Source organism: Rattus norvegicus, chromosome 6, assembly GCF_036323735.1.
Source record: "Rattus norvegicus strain BN/NHsdMcwi chromosome 6, GRCr8, whole genome shotgun sequence".
In the NCBI taxonomy this organism is placed as follows: Eukaryota; Metazoa; Chordata; class Mammalia; order Rodentia; family Muridae; genus Rattus; species Rattus norvegicus.
Genome location: NC_086024.1, coordinates 140438515 through 140448642, shown reverse-complemented (window position 1 = coordinate 140448642; position 10128 = coordinate 140438515). Strand labels below are relative to the sequence as shown.

Sequence of the window (10128 nt, the reverse complement as noted above, 5' to 3'; positions counted from 1 at the left end):
CCAATTTTCTGAGGAAGCATCATACTGATTTCAAGAGTGTTTGTAACAACTTGCAATCCAACAGACTAGAGGAGTTTGCTTCTTTCTCTACATCCTCACCACCATCTGTTTTCACCTGAGATTTTGCATTTAGGTGAGAATTCACTTTTTAGCTCTGTACCTCATTTTCAATAGGGTTATTTGATTCTCTGTACTCTAATTCTTGTGTTCATTGTACATTACTACATCATTTTTGAATTAGTTTCAGTATAAGTCATTATAGAGGGTCATAGCCTAGGGATGGGGCAGGATAGAAAATATATCAGGGTATTGACCTAGAATGATAGTTCTGAATTTCTCTTCATCTTTTTAATGCTCACAGATATTTTCCTTTATTTATTTTTTAAAGGTTTTAAAGTATTTACCTTCTGCATGGGAATATTACATAAAACATGATCCATGGTGTTCTCATGTGAACTGGAAGGAGAATTGCGTATGTGGAGTCTCATGTTTGAGGTATTTTTATGCCCTAAAAAGAAAGGATCAGCTGTGGTTGTTGCAAAGTTTGTACCATATCTTCTTTGGTGTCTCATGCCAGGCCCAGCCATGTTGCTTTTCTTGCCATCTCCCTCCTCAACTCTCCACTGTCCCTGGAGAACTGGGGTGAGGGCACAAGTCCCCAGGTGTTCAGTCAGTCTGGGTGGGCACATGACAGGGCCCTGAGGTTAGCATTATACTTTTCCAGTGGAGCCCATGAATATGGATCAGGACAATTAAGATGTGACTAAAACACAGTCACAGCAAGTCTAGGAGGGCAAGGACAGCCCTCATCTGATAAATGTAATACATTGCAAACCACTTCTCAAACAAGTTCCCTCACAGCTTTGGACTAGGTCTCAGTAACTATGTTTTCAGACCTAAACCATAATGCACAATTTTGGGGACTTATATGCTGCATTTGGAAGTAATTAGTACAGCTGTGGGTGTGAATGTCACATGGAAAGGGGATCCCATCCATCCTACAGACTGAGACTAACAAGGATTGAATGCCAATTGTGACAGTGACAAAAGTCATGAGAATGCTGAGCTCCTGGATGCATAGGAGGCAGAGGACACAGACATAAGTACTCTGACTCTGCATCATTCAGAATATGAGCCTCTGCCTGAGAACAATGATATGGGAGGAAATGAGTCTCAGAAAGCCAAAAAGACCTTGTGGAAGTACTTAAAAGACATTGGAAATCTGCTTATCCAGGAGAATCTTTCAAGAGACATGTGCCTTATATCAAAGATGATCAGTGATCAGTATGTGCCAATTACAAATGTAGCTAACTTTGACCATATCAAGAAACTCAGTACTGATGTGGATTTGATTGTTGAAGTGCTAAGGTTTTTAACTTTAGTTCAAGTGAATGAGAAGGGAGAGAAAGAAAAATCCCTGCGTAGTAATATTGAGTGAACTTTCTAAATCTACCCTGTTGAAGAAGTAGAAACACTATTTAAAGGAGATAATTTACTGAAATTATAAACTGTGAATTTGCCTATAGTGATAATTGGTTTACTACCTTTGAAACAGAAGCTGATGAATAGCAGGCTTTTAAATATATTTGAGAACTCAGAAATATCCAAGGAAAGTCAATTAAGGCACAGATAAAAGCAAAGTCAATAGTCACAAGCATATTTTTGTCAAAGAAGAGATTTAGACATCTTGGAATGAAACTTTACACACAGTAGCATTATGCTACATCATTTTACTTACCTCCAGTGTACAGTGCCATCAGCAGTGCCCTCTGTAGATCCTGACTGCTATCCCCATCATGAGACAATGTCAACAACACATAGTTATTTTGCCCTATCCTTTGTGATTCCTTTTCCCAGTACTGGCTTTAGAAATGGGTTTACATCTCCAACCTTCAAACCTGAAACATCTTCTGACACCTCTCAGACCATATCCTCCAAGAAGCAGGAATGGTTGTAATTCTTATCTGTTTCATGTTATTCCTACTACAAAGAGAGGGTCTGGGTTGTTAGGAAGTCCTTCAATATTTAACTTTCCTGCAGATTGATTAATTAATGGTGTCTGAAGGCCCGAGAGGAGGCAAGGAGGGCAAACTAGGACACAAACAAAATCTTTCATCTTAGGACAAGAGAGATATTTGAGCAGGGCGTGCGTAGACAAGTAGTCTTGGATCCTCTCCTGGTTTTGGGAGAGGAAGGAAAAATTCCTTTGGCTATTGTAACTAAAAGGAAGAGAATTTTACAAGCAGTCAGACTCAATGTGCAATGCCATCAAAGGCCCCATCACTGAGCTTAAAACCATGGTTATCCAACTTCCTCATTTACCTGGAGCTGCAGGCTGAAAGCATAGGATTTGCTTGAAAACAGGATTTCCAATTTAATCATAGGATCTTCAAAGAAAGAACCTGTAGTACAGATACAAGCCCAAACACTGCTCATAAAGTGGTACCCAGAGCGACCTCTACATTACTCTTTTCCAGCACAACTACCTGAGGATTTCAAGGTGGCAGAACAGCAGAGAGAAACTAGCAGTACGGACAAAATTCCTTCTTTTTAAAAATTTTTTATTACATATATGTCTTTACTTACATTTCAAAGGTTATTCCCTTTCCCAGTTTTCTGGCATTAGCCCCCATTTTCTCCCCTCCCTCCCCCATACAGATATCCCCCTATACATCACCCTTATTGCCCGTCCATATCCCTCTTAACTGGGGGGGGGGGCAACCTTGGCAGGACCAAGGGCTTCCCCTTCCTCTGATACCCCAACAAAGCTATTCTATGATACATATGCAGTTGGAGCCCTGGGGCTCTGGATGTGTCTCTCAGGAAAGATCTATATTCGGTCACTTTCAGCATGCATTTTCTAGCTTCATCAATTTTATCTAGTATTGGTCACTTTATATATACATATGCATGTGGGTCAGGCTCTGAATGGCCATTCCTTGAGTCACTGCTCTAAACTTTGCTTCCATATCCCCTCCTATGAATATTTTTTGCTCTTTTAAGAAGGAGTGGGAACATCCACATTTTGGTCATCCTTCTTCTTGAGCTTCCTGTGGTCTGTGGATTGCATCTTGGGTAATTTGAGGTTTTTGACCAATATCTACTTATCAATAAGTGCATGCCAAGTGTGTTTTTCTGTGATTGAGTAATCTCACTAAGCATGATATTTTCTAGTTCATTCCATTTGCCTATGAATTTCATAAAGTCATTGTTTTTGATAGCTGATTAGTACTCCAATGTGTAGATGTACCACATTTTTTTAATTCATTCCTCTATTGAAGGACATGTGGGTTCTTTCCCACTTCTGGCTATTATAAATAAGGCTGCTATGAACATAGTGGAACATGTATCTTTGTTGTATGTTGTAGTATCTTTTGGGTATATGCTAAAGAGAGGAATAGCTGGGTCCTCACGTAGAGGAATGTCCAATTTTCTGAGGAACATCTAGTCTGATTTTCTGAGTGGTTTTATCAGTTTGCCATTCCACCAACAATGGGAGGAGTGTTCTTCTTTCTCCACATCCTTGTCAGCATCTGCTGTCGCCTGAGTTTTTGATCTTAGCCATTCTGAGTGGTGTGAGGTGGAATCACAGGGTTTCTTTGATTTGTATTTCCCTGATGACTAAGGATGTTGAACATTTCTTTAGGAGCGTTTTGGCCATTCAATAATCCTCAGCTCAGAATGTTTTGTTTAGCTCTGTACCCTATTTTTTATTAGAGTTATTTGGCTCTCTGGAGTCTAACTTCTTCAGTTCTTTTTATACTCTGGATATCAGCCCTCTCTCAGATGCACAATAGGTAAAGATCTTTTCTCAATCTGTTCATTGCCATTTTGTCCTAATGAAAGTGTCTTTTGCTTTACAAAAGCTTTGCAGTTTTATAAGATCCCATTAGTCGAGTCTTGATTTTTAGAGCATAAGCAATTGGTGTTTTGTTCAGGAAATGTTCCCCAATGCCCATGTTTTCGAGAGTCTTCCCCACTTTTTCTCCTATTACTTTGAGTGTTTGATGTGGAGGTCCATGATACACTTGGACTTAAGCTTTGTACATGGTAATAAGAATGGATCAATTTGCATTCTTCTACATGCTGACCTCCACTTGAACCAGCACCATTTGCTGAAAATGCTATCTTTCTTCCATTTAATGGTTTTAGATCCTTTTTCAAAGATCAAGTAGCTATAGGTGTGTGGGTTCATTTCTGGGTCTTCAATTCTGTTCCAGTGATCTATCTGACTATCTCTGTACCAATACCAAACAGTTTTTATCACTATTGCTCTGTAATACTGCTTGAAGTCAGGGATAGTGAATCCACCAGAAGTTCATTTATTATTGAGTATAGTTTTAGCTGTCCTGGTTTATTGCTATTCCAAATGAATTTGCAAATTGCTCTATCTATCTCTATAAAGATTTGAGTAGGAATTTTAATGGTGATTGCATTGAATTTGTAGATTGCTTTTAGGAAAACGGCCATCTTTACTACATTAAACCAACCAATCCATGAGCATGGAAAATCTTTCCATCTTGTCATACAGATCTTTCACTTGCTTGGTTAAAATCACACCAACATATTTTATGTTATTTGGGACTATTGTGAAGGGTGTCATTTCCTTACTTACTTTCTCAAACTGTCTATCCTTGGAGTAGAGTAAGGTACTGATTTGTTTGAGGTAAATTTACGCCCTGGCACTTTGCTAAAGTGGTTTATCAGGTTTAGTAGTTCTCTGGTAGAACTTTTGGGGTCGATTAAGTACACTATCATATCATTTGCATATAGAGATATTTTGATTTATTTGCTTCCAATTTGTATCCCTTTGACCTCCTTTTGCTTTCTGATTGCTTTAGCTAGGATTTCAAGTACTATATTTAATAAGTAGGGAAAGAGTGGGCAGCCATGATTTTAATGGGATTGCTTCAAGTTTCTCTCCATTTAGTTTAATGTTAGCTACTGGTTTGCTGTATATTGCTTTTACTATATTTAGATATGGGCCTTCAGTTCTTGATATTTCCAAGACTTTTATTATGAATGGGTGTTGAATTTTTTCAAGTGTTTTCTCAGCATCTAGTGAAATGACCGTATAGTTCTTATCTTTGAGTTTGTTTATATAGTGGATTACATTGATGGATTTTCGTATATTAAACCATCCCTACATCGCTGGGATGCAGCCTACTTGACCATGATTGATGATTGTTTTGATGTGCTCTTGGATTCGGTTTGTAAGAATTTTATCAAGTATTTTTGTGTCAATATTCATAAGGGAAATTGGTTTGAAGTTCTCTTTCTTTGTTGGGTTTTTGTGTGGTTTAGGTATAAGAGTAATTGTGGATTCATAGAAGGAATTCGGTAGCGCTCCATCTATTACAATTTTGTAGAATAGTTTGGATAGTATTCGTATGGGGTCTTCTATGAAGGTCTGATAGGATTCTGCACTGAACCCATCTGAACCTGGGCTCTTTATGGTTGGGAGACTTTTAATGACTGCTTCTATTTCTTTAAGTGTTATGGGGTTGTTCAAATGGTTTATCTGTTCCTGATTTAACTTTGGTACCTGGTATCTGTCTAGGAAATTGTCCATTTCCTCCAGATTTTCAAATTGTGTTGAATATAAGCTTTGTAGTAGGATCTGATTTTTTTTAATTTCTTCAGATTCTGCTGTTATGTCTCCCTTTTCATTTATATTTTGTTAATTTGGATACTCTCTCTTTGATCTCTGATTATTCTGGTTAAGGGTTTATCTATCTTGTTGATTTTCTCAAAGAAACAGCTCCTGGTTTTGTTGATTCTCTGTATAGTCCTTCTGTTTCTACTTGGTTGATTTCAGCATTGAGTTTGATTATTTCCTGTCTTCTACTCCTCTTGGTTTTATTTATTTCTTTTTGTTCTAGAGCTTTTAGTTTTGCTGTCAAGCTGCTGATGTATGCTTTCTCCTGTTTCTTATTGCAGGCACTTGGAGCTATGAGTTTTCCTCTTAGTACTGCATCCCTACTACAACTGCATGTAAATTCATGCAGCAACAGATTTGTTAAACCCAATTTTGCAGAGGTCTTTCAGAGAACAGGTTAAGAAACTCCTTCCTCCTTCCCATTGCAACCATCCAAAGAACAAAAAGGTAAATAATGCCATCTGCGGGAAGAGGAGAAGAAGGTTGCTGAATCTGTGGACAGATACAGAAAGCCCCCTGCCCTCAGGTCCACTCCTAGAGTCACTGAAGATCAGAAGAGTCAGCCTGGGCATTGTCCCTCTCCTCCAGCTGCTGGGAAGTTCCTGAATCTAGACAAAACACTCCTGCCAAGCTTCCTCATTGAAAGCCAGATTGGGAGGAGTCTGGAATAGTTGTAATCGCCATGAAGGAAGCTCTTGCACTCAGTGTGGAATTAGCCAATTGTTAGAAGCTTGCAGTGTCTGTGGAGCCTTTGAGATACCTGCCAGTTACTTCTTTCTGAGTTGGATTTTTCCCCTCTTGAAAAAAAAAGTATTTTCCAGGATTTAATTATGGAATACAAACCTTATTTTGGTTTTAGGTTGAGGCTTAACTGGAGGTGATACAGAAGTCTGATATTTTTCAGGATAGAAAATGTATTCATACTAACAAATGAGTTTTTTTTTTTAATTAAGCCTTCACATGGCTCTGAAAACAGGCTGTTATGAGTTTTTCACAGTTAAAAAAAACTATACTACTTTTGCCTTAAATAGGTGGTCTGCAAGGACACATTCGTAGGGTGTCCCAGCAGATGAATGGGGGCTGAAGGCACCAGCAGGGGCAGTCAGGCCTCATAGGGCAAAGGACTGGCAATGTCAGGGCTGTGACATAATGGCATAGGAACTTCATCTAAACAGGTAACTCTAGCTGTAAAACAGTATACATATGTATATACTTTTCTTTTTGATCTAGTGGACAGAAAGATCCTGCAAAGAGCTCCCTAGAAAGACCTGAAACCTTTCAGTCTGATGTATTGTAAGCAAACAACCAGATTTTCACTCTAGTTCCATGTGGCTACTGTGAAAAACAAATTCAAAGCACATTGTAAATAAAACCTAGATGAAAATAGAAACTGCTGCTCACTGACTATAGACCAAGTTGTACTATGATTTGTGTTTTGTGAGTGGGCTACCTGGTCCCCACCCTCCAGCGCCTGCTCTGTCCATGTTCCCCACACTCTCTCTTGAGGGTCATGTCTTAGCCAGTTCTGTGTGGATGTGTTCCTGTACCTCTAAATTGGCACATGGATTTACATTTACCTAGCCTTGAGAGAGTGATGTTTGTCCCCACACTCCCCCTTGGCTGGCAGAAGACAGAACCAATGCTATTTTTGCCTCCAAGAAGAGGGTCTTGCTGATTCTTTCCGGAGGTGCCACACTTCTGAAGAACAGGAGTCAAGTAAAGTTAGCAAGTTTATAATAAAGTTACAAATAAATTATTTTGTTTTAAATAGCATAACATTTCTAAAAATATTCTTAGCAGCAGAACTAAAAATATTAATTGCTACATGTAACCATACAGCTTATTCCATAAAATGGTATTTAACAAGACTGAAGGCAGTTTACTCATTTTCTTAAGGAAAAAATGTTTTACATCCAATATTTAAAGACTTGAATTTTATATAAGTGTGAAAATGACTTTGCCTTGACTTTTGTATAAAAGCTCACAGAGACCTGCCCCAGAATTGGCAGGAGTGGATTTGTTACTCATGTGCCATTCAGATCTCCTGGTGTTGGTTTTGCTGAGAATGCACATGGTTGTGCAAAACTCCAGTGGTTTTTGTAACATATCTACGGATCTTCAAAATTGATCTTTTATCAGATTTTTGAAAAATCCTGTAAATGCAAATTCTCATTACTGTGTAAAATCTGTGCAGTTGGGAGTGTGTTCTGACTGTGAAGTGTAAACAATCAGAGCACATGAGAATGGTACCCTACAGAGAATAATATGATAAAAATTATTGACATATTATAAGTGTTGCTGATGAGCTGTACGTGGATAAACTAAATATTGTTGGTTTGAACATTTTTAATTTCTTAAGGTATTTCTTTTTTCCCCTTATACTGGTGTTTTGAATTGACTTTGCCTCTTTGCTTCAAAAGGGAAAAGGGAAGCCTTATTAAAGCCATTGGATGTTTTCATACTCTTAAAATGTATGTAAGTACATTCTAATCATATTTGAGTTTGATGATTTAAAAGGAGAGAATAGAGAACAGAGACTGGTAAGATCTTCCAATGAAAGTAAGAAACTGAAATGTGCTTATTAGAAATAAACTTTGTGAAGTTATTTTTTTCCTGCCAGAGGCAAAGAAGGCCTGTTGCATGTAACCATTTTTTTCAGAGCAACTGTCATTCAGTTACATAGGAGTATACACATTGCTGGTTTTTCAAATGTCTGTGAAAGGAACATAGGGCACATTTCATGGTAGAAGTCAGACCACTGACAAAAAGAGAAAGAAGAAGAAGAAGAAGAAGAAGAAGAAGAAGAAGAAGAAGAAGAAGAAGAAGAAGAAGAAGAAGAAGAAGAAGAAGAAAGACAACAACAACAACAACAACAACAAGAGCAAGAAGAGCAAGAACAAGAAGAGCAAGAAGAACAAGAACAGGAGGAGGTAGAGGAAGAGGAGAAAGAGGAAGAAGAAAGAGAAGAAGAGAAGGAGGAGGAGGAAGAAAGAGAAGAAGAGAAGGAGGAGGAGGAGGAAGAAGAGGAGGAGGAGGAGGAGGAGGAGGAGGAAGAAGAAGAAGAAGAAGAAGAAGAAGAAGAAGAAGAAGAAGAAGAAGAAGAAGAAGAAGAAGAAGAAGAAGAAAAGGAGGAGGAGGAGGAAGGGGAGGAGGAGGAAGAAGAGGAGGAGGAGGAGGAGGAGGAGGAGGAGGAAGAAGAAGAAGAAGAAGAAGAAGAAGAAGAAGAAGAAGAAGAAGAAGAAGAAGAAGAAGAAGAAGAAGAAGAAAAGGAGGAGGAGGAGGAAGGGGAGGAGGAGGAAGAAGAGGAGGAGGAGGAGGAGGAGGAGGAGGAGGAGGAAGAAGAAGAAGAAGAAGAAGAAGAAGAAGAAGAAGAAGAAGAAGAAGAAGAAGAAGAAGAAGAAGAAGAAGAAGAAGAAGAAGAAGAAGAAGAAGAAGAAGCAGCAGCAGCAGCAGCAGCTGCATCTGGCCTCTTTTTTTTTTTTTTATTAACTTGAGTATTTCTTATATACATTTTGAGTGTTATTCCCTTTCTCGGTATCCGGGCAAACATCCCCCTCCCCCCTCCCCTTCCTTATGGGTGTTCCCCTCCCAACCCTCCCCCCATTGCCGCCCTCCCCCCACCAGCCCCACCAGTCTAGTTCACTGGGGGTTCAGTCTTAGCAGGACCCAGGGCTTCTCCTTCCACTGGTGCTCTTACTAGGATATTCATTGCTACCTATGAGGTCAGAGTCCAGGGTCAGTCCATGTATAGTCTTTAGGTAGCGGCTTAGTCCCTGGAAGCTCTGGTTGCTTAGCATTGTTGTACATATGGGGTCTCGAGCCACTGCCTGTCTGGAAAGGCAAGCCTGAGGCTTCAGATCCTTCAGATCACATCTTTGCTGGAAGAGGTGCCAAATAATGATTAGCATCCCTCATCCCCCAGGATGCTCTCACAGATGATCTTTGATTTTTAATGTGGAATCCTTTCCCAAGGCTGAGCATTACAGAATTTAACCTGTGTGGCAGAGCCAACTGTAAATGTCTGTTGTCTGCTGACTGGAAGTGTAAGCTCAGTGGCCAAACCGAAGGGCAGGTTTGCAGATGCGCAGGGTTGGGACACTGCAATTACTGCTTAGCCAGTGACATCTTGGCATCAGGAACTAAAATATCAAAACAGAGATTACTGAACTTTGAACTTTTCCAATCACAAAAAAAATTGAAGTTATCAAAATAGGAAGCTGTTCAGGGTGCATGCAGATTCTTGCTATGTCACATATAGCAAGTGTGATATATGGATTTCATAAATTATTTTATTTACTTATTCCTTTCTGTATCTCAAGGTATAGAATCAGAGAAACCACAGTCACAAATGATATTTTTTAACTTGTAAAATTGTTGGATGATGCTTAATTATCATATGGAAATATGGACTAGGAATCTGGCCCCACTTCACCAGACATTTATTTCAAGTGACTCCTAGACAGTGTCAT

At 39.1% G+C, this 10128-nt stretch overlaps 1 pseudogene; it reads left to right on the top strand.

The window, feature by feature from the left end:
• The first annotated feature begins 732 nt into the window (after positions 1-732).
• Larp4b-ps1 (La ribonucleoprotein 4B, pseudogene 1) lies at positions 733-6302 on the top strand (annotated as a pseudogene).
• The last annotated feature ends 3826 nt before the right edge of the window (positions 6303-10128 follow it).